This window comes from Megalobrama amblycephala, linkage group LG5 (genome assembly GCF_018812025.1).
Source record: "Megalobrama amblycephala isolate DHTTF-2021 linkage group LG5, ASM1881202v1, whole genome shotgun sequence".
NCBI classification, from domain to species: domain Eukaryota; kingdom Metazoa; phylum Chordata; class Actinopteri; order Cypriniformes; family Xenocyprididae; genus Megalobrama; species Megalobrama amblycephala.
Window position 1 is genome coordinate 12506972 of NC_063048.1, and position 15572 is coordinate 12522543.

Below are 15572 nucleotides of genomic sequence, written 5' to 3' on the forward strand. Positions count from 1 at the left end.
ATTAAAGCATATAAATATATATATTTAAAAAAAAAAGCAAACTAATAAAAATGACAAGCACAAAATCAAATTACAAAACCTTAAACTAAAATGAAAACTGAAAATATAAATTACAATCTAATTCAAAATATTAATAAATAGTATACTAGTAAATAAATAATACTAAAATAACAAACTCTGACCCACCAATCAAGTTATAACTTTGTTCACTCTGTTTTATTGGCATAGTCCTTCCACATTCACTGAATAAATAAAGATGAACCACATTAACCTAATGTGTACGGAAATCTGCACTGTAATAGAATTATCTTGACAGAAGACATTTAAAAGATGAAGCTCTAGTCACACTAGCCGGATGTGCTCTTGTATGTGGCGTAATCAGATTTAGCCACTTAACTTTTGACTTGAGTACAAGTTACACATTTGCTGGCTTAAATAGGATATGAAAAACACACCAAGAGCTCCCGGTCACATGATGAACTTCTGTTGTTAATGTGCCGGACATGACTCACATTGCTTAAGACTGGGATTTTCATGTTGCCTTAATACTGTGCCAAAGTCTGTAAAAATTTTTTTAGCTTTGTGTGACTATAAATGTCAAACAGCAATATCACTTGAGCAAACTGGTTGACTCTTAGCGCTGTCGTTGTTAATTAATCAGTAAGCATAACAAAAGGTTAGTGTCGTTGTACACCTGGTCTGTTAAAGTTGAGGCTGAAGGAATCTAGTTTATTACACTGGCTGTCCAGTACCTCTGTAGTAAATATTTAATTCTGTGGCATGTTGCCATGGCAGCCAAGGTTTCCATGTCAGAGGTGCTTTCCACTGGGAAAGTCTTGTAAATGCAAATTGACAGCTCCTGAAAAAAAAAAAAAGAAGAAGAAGAAGAAGAAAAAAAAAAGCTTTTTGAAGACATTTGAAGAACTGCCCTGTCTGGCTGTTGAATTATAGAGAGGTCTACGAATGCAAATTATCTATGAAGGTTGGGTGAGTGTGTATGTGCATATATTTCTGTTATGACAACTTGCTGAGTTTTTGGCATGGTAATGGATATGACAATGTTGATATGTTTGGCCTTGGCGGAACAGATCTGCTGCTGTTGGTTTTTGCTGCTGCAGAGCAAGTACGGGTCTTGCTACTGCCAATACACACACGACACGCTGCTGTGAGCAAGTAAGACATGCTGCTGCTGTACAATATATCATACATGAATTACCAATAATGGATTTATACAGGTGGAGCATGGGAAGATGGAGGGTTTCTGAAAGTTCACTGCAACAGCTACAGATAATGCTGACCGAATATTTGAAGGTTGAGCAGCGATCTCATTGGCTACTGATACAGCAGGACCCAATCAGTGGGGCCCTGTTGAGATGATGTAATGGCAAGCAGATTGAGTTAAGGACCTATCGGCCATCTAGAGTTTCATGACAGAACTGTGTATAAATACACACACATATATATATATATATATATATATATATATATATATATATATATATATATATATATATATATATATATATATATATATATGTATATATACACAGTATATTAGGATTGTCAAAAGTACCGACTTCGGTACCAAGTCAGTCCTGAAATTTTAGCATTTCCCCCTAGGATTTTGAGCGCTGTTGTTGGCGTTTGTGTTCATGTACTCAACAGATACAGAATGTCTGTGATTGGCTACAAATGATCAATGCTTCAAAAACATGTTGTAAATAGACATCTTTGACAGAGCGCTTACACAGATACACTGGAGTGTTTGAAAGCAGGCGTCTATTAGCGGATCCTTAATATATCCACTGATAGACTGATCCACTATACGCCTGCTTTCAAATGTTCCCGTGTGTATCTGTGTAAGCGCTTGGTGAAGAACGTCAAAGATGTCTATTTACAACATGTTTTTGATGCGTTGATCATTGTAGCCAATCACAGACATATCTGCTGAGCGTGTGAACACAATGGCCAATCAGAGGTGTTTAAGAATCCGCTCAACGGCGCTCAAAATCCTAGGGGGAAATGCTGGTATCATCACATTTTTAAAATTAAAGGTGCTGTATGCGATTTCTCAAATTCGTTGTTGAACACTGCTGATATTTGAAATCAACCCAAACAAACACACCCCTCTCTTCATTGCTCCGCCTCCAAAACTCACACTCCAATTCTAACCACCCTACTCCAACCCCGGCCCGATCGCTGCTGGCAGGCGAGGTGAATGCTCTACCAATGATGCTAAACACTGCATTCTCTAGCAGTCATCAGTGTGCAGTAGTTTAACTGTAAAACTCTCACTATCTGGCCGCTGTTACACACGCAACGCGAGAGTGGATGTCTGTTTATCACAGGTGACACGCAACAAAATGCTTCACAAAAAATAAAGCGCAGATGAACGAACGACAAGGAAGCACAAAAAATGAATGTACAGTACACACGAGTAAATATAAACAAGAGTTTGTTATTAATCGCCAACAGCACAGCAGCTCCAGACAATCAAAACCCAGTGTTATTTACATGATAAGGAATCAAAGCAGCCTCCACATCTGTTTTTAGGCCTTCCCGCTTAGCTCTCTTCAGCGCTGGAAAGCTTTTCTAATATAAACGCGGGTCCTAAAGCGCTTGCCCAGGCATAAACCTTCATTCCACTGATATTCTTTTGAGCTGTTTTGTATTGTATCCCATCTCTCCCTCTGCAGTTTTTTTTCTTTCTTATTTTCAAATCTCTCTCTTGCTCGTTCTCTCTCCTCGATCGCCATACGCCCCCTAATGCTGATTGGTTAGACGTTTGTTGTTGGTATCGGCCTGACTAACTTCCAAACAGTGTAATTGAAATAATACTGAGTCCACCTTTAATATTAAGATTAATAAATGCTTTAGAAGTATTTATATTGTTAGTTCATGCTTAGTTTATAGCCATGTTTCCACCGCAGGTACTTTTCCCAGGAACTAGGAACTTTGGGGTGGTACTCGGTGTGTTTCAACCGCAGGAACCAGGGTCTAAATGAAGTTAAGGGTAAAAAAAAATAAATAAAAAAAATCCCCCCAGAAAGTACCTGCTCCCTAGGTAGTACTTTTTCAAAGTTACGAAACTTTCGGGGGTGGGACTTGGGCGTTGAACATGCTGATTGGTTGAGTTCACGCAGCATTTTGATTGGTTGACTCCACGCATTTTATTTCAACCATCGTTTTTTTTAAGTCTGTTGAGGTGCGTGCAGTTGTTTGCTATTCGAATCAACAATGGAGTTTAAAAAATATCACAGATGGACTGATAGTGAGGTTCAGACTTTATTAAGCTTATATGCGGAGGACGAATATTCAGCGGGAACTGGAAAGTCGCACTCAGTCCTACGTCACCGGACTCTTTTTCACAGTACTTTAGACCGCTATGGAAACACAACTAGCAATATGTCTGGGAGGAAAAAAAGTTCCTGGGACAAATTGTTCCAGGTAATTTCAGTGTAAATTCGGCTCATGTTATAGTTAAAGGTGCCCTAGAATTAAAAATTGAATTTACCTTGGCATAGTTAAATAACAAGAGTTCAGTACATGGAAATGACATACAGTGAGTCTCAAACACCATTGTTTCCTCCTTCTTATATAAATCTCATTTGTTTAAAAGACCTCCAAAGAACAGGCGAACCTCAACATAACACCGACTGTTACGTAACAGTCGGGATCATTAATATGTACGCCCCCAATATTTGCATATGCCAGCTCATGTTCAAGGCATTACACAAGGGCAGCCAGTATTAACGTCTGGATTTGCACAGCTGAATCAACAGACTAGGTAAGCAAGCAAGGACAAAAGCGAAAAATGGCAGATGGAGCGATAATAACTGACACGATCCATGATATCATGATATTTTTTAGCCTGACGTGGTCATACTCAATTCTAGTTCGAATATGAGTCTGATACTGCTCCATTGGGCTTTGATTATGGGGGCGTATTTCAACCGATCCAGGAAAGACCTCAATTGGATAGACCTACAACCAATCAGAGCTACAGAGTAAGTGACGTATGTTGAGCGACGCATAGTTGTCAACAGAACTCTTGTTAGCGACCATCGGGGCCAGCTGATAAATCAAACTTTTGCCGAATCCTGTAGGAAGGACGGCAAAGACATCTTTCCCATCGACAAATGCCTTGATCGCGGTCCTCTGTTCCTCTTTTAAAATTAATGCGCTGTCGATATCTTCTATAACGGACGCGATGGCGGAATCTACACATCTCAGTTCTTCAACAGCCATCATTGTTGGAAACTAATTGACCTTTCGCAAAGACCCGCCCCCCTTAGTTACTGTTGCTTTGTCTGACAAGCCGTGGCGCTGTCACGCCACACAGAGTGGAAAATACATCGCGGAGCAAAGAGGAAACTGACAACACATCGACAGACGAGACAGAGCAGGTTACTTATGATATTAAACAAAGTCCCAGCTTTCAAACTGTGTAGTTATTAAAAAAATTCAAACAATAAAAACCGTTTTGTGGCTCTTTAATGGGTTGTGACCATGATCGTGACAGATTGCAGAGGCTCGTGAACCGATCATCTCTTCCTACTAGTCCATTTATAGCATCAAATAAACATGAATGAACATGAGAATGAATGTTGTTTCAAACGCGGAAAGACGTCAATATGCACAATTTTTCAAGTTTAACTCCACCGAGGTTAATCTTCTAACTCCTGACTGCTTTGTCGGACAAAATGGCGGATGCGGCGTTCTGATTGGTTAGATCGCTTGTCAATCAAACTCCCCAAGCGCTCTTTGATGACGTGGCTGATTACGTTTCTGGTGATAATCTGTCAATCATCGCCCTGACAATGTGATTGGTCCGAACAGTTTCTGTTCGGGCATAATTACTCCTCTACGGATCGAGTCCAGACCGAACTCCAAGAGTCCCCGACCTCAAAATGTTGTGGGCGGGGCTAAGTTCGGCTGGCATCCAGGCTAGATATTTTTAGTAAAATTTGTAAATTGTCTTTCTAAATGTTTCATTAGCATGTTGCTAATGTACTGTATTCACTGAGAAATGACTGTCGTTATTTTCATTTTTTAAACACTTGCAGTCTGTATAATGCATAAACACAACTTCATTCATTATAAATCTCTCCAACAGTGTGTAATGTTAGCTTTAGCCACGGGGCACTATCAAACTCATTCAGAATCAAATGTAAACATCCAAATAAATGCCATACTTACGCGATTAGACATGCTGCATGACGAACACTTTGTAAAGATCCATTTTGAGGGTTATATTAGCTGTGTGAACTTTATGCTGTTTAAGGCAAGCACAAGCTCGGGCAGGGAGCACGAGAATTTAAAGGGGCCGCAGCCTGAATCGGCGCATATTTAATGATGCCCCAAAATAGGCAGTTAAAAAAAAAAAAAAAAAAAAAAAATCTATGGGGTATTTTGAGCTGAAACTTCACAGACACATTGAGGGGACACCTTATGCTGCGTTCACACCGAACGCGTCTGGGGCGTCAAATTCGCGCCAGACGCGTCTAGTTGGACGCTTGAACATTTTGAAGTCAGACGCTTCGGACGCGCGTAAAATTCGCTCAATTCGCGCGTCTAAACAAAGTGTGTTCAGACGCGAATTCGCGTCATGGGAGGGGCTTTCATCTCTTTCTGCACAGATCCTCTGAATAAACACATAATCTCGTCAGATGGAAACCTGTAGCGGCAATTTAACTCGGTTATGCCGGCCGGATTTTGAAGGTGGGCTAGTATCAACGGCTAAAATCATGCAAAAAGTTTTACAACTAACCAGATTGTCCGATTTCTTCGCTTATTCTTTTCCAGGCAAGGTCCTTTTTATTCCTGTCTCGATAAAAATATAATGACACATCATAGAGCTCAGGGTGGCAGCGACATCTTTGTTCTGGTCTCCACCGCTGATCACATCATAAACACGTTACTACCAAAGCAGAGTCCCTGATTGGTTAACGCGCCGCGAATTTACGCCAAAGTTCAGATTTTTCAACTCGGGCGTTTGGGCGTCAGACGCTCAATTCGCGCGTCAGCCGCGTGAACGCTCAATTCGCGCCGCGCCATTCGCGCGTCAACGGCCGATTCGCGCCGCGCTAGACACTTGATTCGCGCCGCAGGACACCTAGACGCGCGTTTACATTGACTTAACATGTAAATCAGACGCCTCAGACGCCCCAGACGCGTTCGGTGTGAACGCAGCATTAGACTTCTATTACATCTTTTAAAAAGATGTTCTACGGCACCTTTAACAAATGGAACCTTATTTTAAAGTGTTCTCTTACACTCACCAAAGCTGTATTTATTTAATTACAAAACAGTAATATTTTTAAATGTAATTACAATTTAAAAGACATGTTTTCTATTTAAATATATTTTAAAAAGTAATTTATTCCTGAAAAATTTCATACATTTTGAGCATCATTACTTCAGTTTTCAGTAATCAGAAATCATTGTAACACGCTGATTTGCTGCTCAACAAACATTTATTATTATTATAAATGTTGAAAACAGTAAATTGTTGAAATCATTATTATTATTAATATTTTTTTAAAGTATTTTAATATTAAAATTGTTAAACGTAAGATTTGCTAACAATGAATCTTTCAATTTCCAGTCACAACCATTTAAAGCCAGTAAACATGGTAACTTTGCAATGCATGAGCATTTTAGAAATGGTGTACATGACGTAATAATCCACAAATTATTGTTTACACAGAGCAAACACCACCCAAAAGAATTACACCTGTAGAACATTAAACTGTCATCCACCTAACAGGCTCAACACTAAAACAATGCTGTAGACAAATGTTGTAGTGGTTTTTCTTTTTATTTAATTACCATACATTTTTGTATGGAAGAGTTAATATAAATGATCTAATAAAAATATACCCTTCATTTGTTTATAAAGCCTTCCAATAAGTGCATCACTGTAAACATGATTTTTATTTCCTTTTACAAACTGGGAGATGAATCTGAATGATTTTCTTTCACAAACCACAGCATGTCATGGATATGGTTGATAATGTCTAGTTTAGTTCATAATTTTAGGTTATTATCTACAAGCTAAGCATCCAGACAGGATATAAAATACCAGTTTTTGTGCATGATATGAACTGAACAGTGTGTTCACTGTAATAGTTAGACGAGTGCATATTATTTAGACATAATTCACTAAGGGAAGAGCATGTGATAACATCTCCTATCATAAGCTCTTTATTGCAGCTACTGTAGTTGAATATTTTGTATGCCAGCAATTATGTTCTTCAGAGCCACACAGGCTGGGTTCAGCTGCAGTGACTGCAAACGGCTCAGGCTGACTGACCTGATATATGAAATGACCCTTTTAATTAAAGCTGGCTAAACCCAGCTTAATGATGCCTTTGTAGTGGTCTGTGTTTAGAAGAGAGATAAGGTGGGGTTGTGGGACACGCCCCTTTATGGTGTACCACAAAACCCAGTTAAAATTTCCCACTGACCTTCAGCTTTGGATCAGGTGCCAGATGGGGTGATGTGATGTCACAGAATGATAATACCATCAGAGAGTTACAATGAATAGATTAAGTATTGTGCTCCATTAGTGTTCATTTACTCACCCCTCATCAACTGTGACATCACTGTTGCCTACTCCTCCATGTTTCACAGAGGACAGATGGTCGACACCAGTGTGCTGGCAGCATTAGCAGGGCACTTGTTCTGTAAAGCAGAAAAAATAAATCCAATCAGTGCTACTGCAGCAACTAGTGGCATCTCATCAGAGCCTCGGGTCAATGCACAAGATACACAAAACAGCTGTGGCCCACATTAAAATAAAGGTGAGTGTCAAGTCTAGCCGCAGAATCTCTGCCTAAATTAAATATAGATTCATTTGGTGTCAGTATTAATCAAAATTCAAAGCTCAGTGACTTTCCTCCCCTTGAGGTTTTAAATAATTGTTTCCAATACTGGTCGATAATGGAAGCATTAATCCTACAGTGCTGGCTCTGGAAATTGTAAACCTAAAGGCCAAAACAACACACTCCCCCAAATTCTCCTCATCACATTCAAGTGCTTTGTTGTCGGAAAGAATAGGAATCGTGGAGGACACCATGTTATTCTTGCCTATTTTTTGGGAAAATCTTATTAAAGCCAAAATTACATTTAGCGTCCTATTCATTGACAACAATAAACATTCACCATGCTATCTAGATAGTCTGCTTGGTGATGATTGTGGAATTTTGGTCAAATACAGGTTATTTTTGCTATTCAGTACGCTCCAAGTTATATATATATCCATATATGTAAACATATTATTTTAAAGACAAGACAAGGCAATGTAGCTGCTGTGGAAAAAAACTAGTAAAGAATATACCATCACAGCAACAATCGTTCTCCCCTCCGCCATGTTTAAAGCAAATGGCCTGCCTAACTAGGGAAGTCAGGTATAAAAATTATCCCCAAGATTCCAAATGGAAATACGACTTGAGAGGGCATTCGTCCAATTTTTAACTAGGCAACTCTTATTTACTATATCCTGGTATCACAAAGGAGCATTTCGTTAGGATCTCGTTTGTACGTTTCTGTATGCTATGGAAGCCCGTTTCCACCATTAAATAAAAAAATAAAAACAGTAATTGTGACTTTTTATCTCAGAATTCTGACTTTTTTTTCCCACAAATTGTGAGTTATAAAGTCAGAATTACGAGATATAAACTCACAATTGCGTGATATAAAGTCAGAATACTGAGATATAAATTCGCAATTGTGAGAAAAAAATGTCAGAATTCTGAGATATGAACTCGCAATTGTGTGATATAAAGTCAGAATTCTGACTTTTTCTTGCAATTGTGATATAAAGTTACAATTGCGAGTTTAGCCTATATCTCGGAATTCTGACTTTATATCACGCAATTGCGAGTTTAGCCTATATCTCGGAATTCTGACTTTATATCACGCAATTGCGAGTTTAGCCTATATCTCGGAATTCTGACTTTATATCACGCAATTGCGAGTTTAGCCTATATCTCGGAATTCTGACTTTATATCTCGCAATTGCGAGTTTAGCCTATATCTCGGAATTCTGACTTTATATCTCGCAATTGCGAGTTTAGCCTATATCTCGGAATTCTGACTTTATTTCAAGCAATTGCGAGTTTAGCCTATATCTCGGAATTCTGACTTTATATCACGCAATTGCGAGTTTAGCCTATATCTCGGAATTCTGACTTTATATCACGCAATTGCGAGTTTAGCCTATATCTCGGAATTCTGACTTTATATCTCGCAATTGCGAGTTTAGCCTATATCTCGGAATTCTGACTTTATTTCAAGCAATTGCGAGTTTAGCCTATATCTCGGAATTCTGACTTTATATCACGCAATTGCGAGTTTAGCCTATATCTCAGAATTCTGACTTTATTTCAAGCAATTGAGATTTTAACCTATATCTCAGAATTCTGACTTTATATCACGCAATTGCAAGTTTAGCCTATATCTCAGAATTCTGACTTTATATCACGCAATTGCGAGTTTAGCCTATATCTCAGAATTCTGACTTTATTTCAAGCAATTGAGATTTTAGCCTATATCTCAGAATTCTGACTTTATTTCAAGCAATTGAGATTTTAGCCTATATCTCGGAATTCTGACTTTATATCACGCAATTGCAAGTTTAGCCTATATCTCGGAATTCTGACTTTATATCTCGCAATTGCGAGTTTAGCCTATATCTCGGAATTCTGACTTTATTTCAAGCAATTGCGAGTTTAGCCTATATCTCGGAATTCTGACTTTATATCACGCAATTGCGAGTTTAGCCTATATCTCGGAATTCTGACTTTATATCACGCAATTGCGAGTTTAGCCTATATCTCAGAATTCTGACTTTATATCACGCAATTGCGAGTTTAGCCTATATCTCAGAATTCTGACTTTATTTCAAGCAATTGAGATTTTAACCTATATCTCAGAATTCTGACTTTATATCACGCAATTGCAAGTTTAGCCTATATCTCAGAATTCTGACTTTATATCACGCAATTGCGAGTTTAGCCTATATCTCAGAATTCTGACTTTATTTCAAGCAATTGAGATTTTAGCCTATATCTCGGAATTCTGACTTTATATCACGCAATTGCAAGTTTAGCCTATATCTCGGAATTCTGACTTTATATCTCGCAATTGCGAGTTTAGCCTATATCTCGGAATTCTGACTTTATATCACGCAATTGCGAGTTTAGCCTATATCTCGGAATTCTGACTTTATATCACGTAATTGCGAGTTTAGCCTATATCACAGAATTCTGACTTTATTTCAAGCAATTGCGAGTTTAGCCTATATCTCGGAATTCTGACTTTATATCACGCAATTGTGAGTTTAGCCTATATCTCAGAATTCTGACTTTATTTCAAGCAATTGAGATTTTAGCCTATATCTCAGAATTCTGACTTTATATCTCGCAATTGCGAGTTTAGCATATATCTCTTAATTCTGACTTTATATCACGCAATTGCGAGTTTATATCCCAGACTTTATAACTCGCAATTGTGAGTTTATATCACAGAATTGTGACTTTATAACTCGCAATTGTGAGAAAAAAAGTCAGAATTGTAAGATAAAAAGTACCAATTACTGTTTTTTTTTTTATTATTATTTAGTGGCGGAAACGGGCTTCCATAGTATGCCAGGGTATGATTTTCATTTTTACTTTTTTTTTTTAATTTTTGTATATTGTACATTTTCGTACAGATTTCTTCGATATCGTCACTAAAATAATGTTTCGAGAATGTATTGGCTGGCACGTACTATATGCAAGTACGCCAAACAAATGCATGGTCTGGTTGAACATTTGCACGTGCAAGTGCTTGCATTGATCTATCAGTAAAAAAAAAAAAAAAAAAACTCAAGGGGGCGGTAGAGTTACATTCAAAATTAGGAACAAAATATGGAAGTTAGTGGCTAACGTCAACTGTCTGATTACCAACATTCTTAAAAATATCTCTTTTGTGTTCAACAGAAGAAACTCGTACAGGTTTGGAACAACATGAGGGTGAGTGAATGATGACAGAATTTTCATTTTTGAGTGAACTATACCTTTACGGACGATGGAACCAGAAGTGCTAAAGCTAACTCATTTCTGTGTTTTGGCCTACAAAAATACGTCATCCATGCACCACATTTTTGAAATTCTCTGCGCACAAGATTCTCTTAAAATTGTTGCTTCATCATCCTTGAGAGAGAAAAACGACCGAAAACTGTAAAACAAGAAAAAAATTAATTCCCGCTATAGTGCCTCTTACGGCAACATTTAGATGACTAGCATTGGGTTATCAGTTGCACTCATGACTGTCACATTTCTGAACAGTAGAGTTTGTGTAGAGTTCATTTTGGACACATATACGAATACTTGCATAAACAGACCAGTGAAATAAAATGACATTTAAGAAAATCCACCAACACTATTGTTGTAAATCAAATTGTTTAATGATCTCACATGTAGTTGGTTTTATAACCTGATAAGCTTCATTGAGTTCCAGTGGTCCAGTGGTTAATTCAATCTTCAGTTCATATCCCCTATTATATCTGCCATGTTTTCCAAGAGATTGTCTGCAACAGCACCATACCTACCATGAAGCCCTCAGGCTGCTGTAATTGAAACTGAGTCCCAACATGGCTTGTGGTGAATTGCACAGCATTCTTGAGTGGTTATTACAAAGTGAGATATATTTGAAACACAAAAGAGTAATTATCTCAAGGTCCTCAAACAATTTTATTTCATTTCCAGGAAACATGGACAGTCTTATAGCCTGCTCTTAAACTAACAGTCTAACAAATCAAATGCCTATTATAGTGAGCATTGCATTATAAGAGTAGAATGCTATAAGGACAAAGATGAAATATTTAGTTCCAGCTTCTGTTTGTGGGCGGATTTTACTTCTCATCTTCTTCCCTGTTACACAACAGCCGCCTCTGCCTGGAACAGAGGGTGGGTGAAAGCTGCTACCCATCGATCTTTATGAATATTCTGCATAACTGACCCTCGCAGACATGTCTCATCATAATCACTGCAAAGCAAAAACAACAGAGCTGTTATACCTCCTGCTCTCTATCTCTCTCAGAACTCCATTTGCTCTTCTACAGGAAATCCATGATAATATAGTGGCTTGTTTTGAGCCCAAGTATCAGGATGTTATAGCCAGTGGCTGTACACCTTACTACTACAATACGTTAAACACTCAATATGGCCTCATTTACAGACATTTACAAGACACAAGCTTTCACTTTGTATTCAAAATAAATCTACTATTGAACTAAAGAAGCATTCATTCTGAAATATTAGGCTTTATGTATGTGTAATCATAAATGTGTTTTTGCAAACAGTAATTTTGTAAACTAAACAGTAAAGAGTGAAATTAATGTGATACATTTTTCATAAATGATGTCATGACTTGTAGGCTACCAAGTTTGGAGTTGAGGCTCATGAGACTTAAAGGGATTCACCCAAAAATTAAAATTATCCCATGATTTACTCACCCTCAAGCCATCCTTAAAGCTTTATAAATTCAAATAACTAGCTTACGGCGGACGACCGTACGCAGAATGCACAAGTCGACTTGCGGCGGAGGAGTATCCTGACCCAACGCACAACATAATGACGAACGCGGAGGTGCAGAGGATAGAGCAAAACAAATCACCGGTCATGGATTATAAGTCTAAAACGATAATTTTTTAAAGAGAAATGTCATAGGATTTCGATATAAGAGAAGAGGAGCTTAAATTTGTTGCACAGCAGAGCTGTAACCTCCAAGTCCCCTCCAATAATTAGAAATGGCCAAATTGTCCCCTCCAGTAGCTATTTTTAATTCTTGCACTGCTCTGCTGCACTACACAGCTCTGTATGTTGTTAGGACGACAAAAAAGTTTTAAAAGTTACATTGTTAGTCTGGTCTGCCTCAGCGGTCCAACAGCGCTCGTCAATGTCTAAAATGATTGAGATGGCCAATCAAATTAAAGTAGGCAGGGCTTACTTTTCACAGAACCAGAGCGTGAATTCCCGCGGGAAGCATCAGTTTAACATTGAAAGAGAGTGAGGTAAGATATAGCAAAGCATCTGTCAACTGTTTTGTGATAGAAATGTTAAACGGCCGACAGTAACATCATCCAGTAATGAAAGCTACTCTACTTTCTTCTCAAATATGCATTTATGTGATTCATGTAATTCCTAACATGACGAGACAAACATTTTCGACATATTAGGCATAGCTACAAATAAAACTACATGTGTGCATATTTTAATGCAAATTAACGCAAATATTATTTGCAAATAGTTAAAAAAAATATTATTTCCCAACTAGATTTAGACCTTCACTTCTGTTTCTTTATGATTTATAAAAAAATTGGTCCCCCCAATACATCATACATCACGTCAGGGGGTTACTCATTTGGCGCAAGTCGACTTGTGCATTCTGCGTACCTGAAGCTGATTATTTGAATTTATTAACTTTTAAATATGGATATTTTTCTTACAAAAATGCATCACTTCACTTCTGAAGGCCTTTATTAACCCCCTGGAGTCATATGGATTACTTTACTTACTTTTTTATGGATGGATGCATTATTTTGTATGCTTTATATATTCTACTTACGTAACGAACGCGGCGCCAGTTCCGTTTTTTTCGTAAGTAGAATAGGGAAGGCGTAGGATAAGCTTTTTGAAGAATACGGAAAGCGGAAGCACGTTCAAGGCATTCATTTGTGTTTATAAAGCATATACAGTTGTATTTTTATTTTATTTTTTCAAAAATGGCAGATCGTTTCGCTAGATAAGACCCTTATTCCTTGTCTGGTATCGTTTAAAGCCCTTTGAAGCTGCAGTGAAACTGTAATCGTTCTTCAACCATTGGAGGCCATTGAAGTCCACTATAAGGAGAATAATCCTGGAATGTTTTCATCAAAAACCTTAATTTCTTTTCGACCAAAGAAAGAAGGACATGGACATCTCATGGATGACATGAGGGTGAGTAAATTATCAGGAAAATTTTATTTGAAAGTGAACTATCCCTTTAAAGAATATGTTTGCTGATTTAGAATCTGATTTTGCTTCACTAGTGAGGATATATCAGTAATCTCGAGCTCACGAATGATTACATTCCATCAAAAACAGGACAGATGAAGATAAAACAGTAGTTCTACTGTGAGCTACTGTGCTTTTTGCAGCAGTAACCATTTACTATGGCTTAATCGATAACCTTCACCTTGACTATTCTTCATTATCAGATTGTCTTGTGCAGTATTTGTTGGTGTCATACTGTCATTACAGAAGCACTGCAGGAGTGGTCACGAACGATAGATGGTTGTCCATTACAGCTCACTTTAAACGATCAGTCGGATATGTGCTCGCGAGATGGGGGTGGGTAAGGTGATTTGCACATCACATGAAGCAGATTTAGCTCGGTCATTGTGTAAAACGTGCAGCGAAGCCACGTACGAATGACTACAGTGTCCTTCACATTTACACGACCCACATGCCGCACAACGCTGCATACAGACACGATTCCTCCAAGACGTCTTTCGTCAGTGATAAAGAGCGAGCGAGAGAGAGCAGCCAGCTCCGTGAAGTCCAATTCATTTTAGTGAACTGATTCATTCTGACGACCCGTTCAAATGAATCGAATCGCATGACTGATTCACCTGTTAGTTTGATAAGTCTTCTTTCTTCATTTCATTAGGAAAGTTTTATTGAAACACAATAATAAGATATAATTAAGCTATTATTATGAGTTATCGATTCTCATAATTGCTCTCATAATAAGAGGGTATTAAGAAAAAATTGTACACACCTGTTTTTGCAAACGTATAGCATCATATATGGGAACTTTAATTTATTTATGCATTTTACTTGCTTAAAAGTGAATGTGTATCAGTAGTTTCAAAATGTAATTTTTTCTAGGAATTGATTCACTTACTTGCTTATTATTAACATAAACAAACACTAATAGGACCTAAATTTAAAAGAGATATTACTGTAGGCCTAATGTCTATACACTCCTAAATATTATGGATCTTGAATTTGCTTATTGGAAAAGGGAAGATAATTATTCTTTCTTTCTTTCTTTCTTTTCATAATATATGTATTTTAAAGTAATCTTTTCTTGTTTATTGTCAACCGTCTTGCAATCTGTTGAATTGATTCCTTAATAAAAATAAAATAAAAGTTGGAAATACATTAAAAGGTTTAAATATTATAAGACAATCAAACATCATTATTAGATCTAGAGTCATTTTTATGAGACAATTTCTCAATATCATAAATCTTAAGTCATATTATGAGAATTAATTAGGCTACATGTTTGTTTTTTTTTTTCTATGGCATGTTTATAAAAGCTACTTAAATGTCCTAAATGAACTAAAACATAATCCTGGCTTAATTTAAACCCTGTCTGTGAAACCAAGCCTATATCTCAAATAGGCTATTGATACAAACCATAGTTTGCACCTCAGTTTTGCCCTCGCTTCGCCAATCGGTTCGACTGAAAATGAATCAGTTCAATACAATGATTCGTTCATGAATCAAACATGAGAGAGAGAGAGAGAGAGACAGCCC

At 37.5% G+C, this 15572-nt stretch overlaps 1 long non-coding RNA gene across 1 annotated transcript; it reads left to right on the forward strand.

The window, feature by feature from the left end:
- Positions 1-213: 213 nt before the first annotated feature.
- Positions 214-11247, forward strand: LOC125268499. The gene is made up of 3 exons (XR_007184899.1): positions 214-987; positions 7636-7805; positions 10986-11247. It is a non-coding gene; the product is annotated as an uncharacterized LOC125268499 (long non-coding RNA).
- The last annotated feature ends 4325 nt before the right edge of the window (positions 11248-15572 follow it).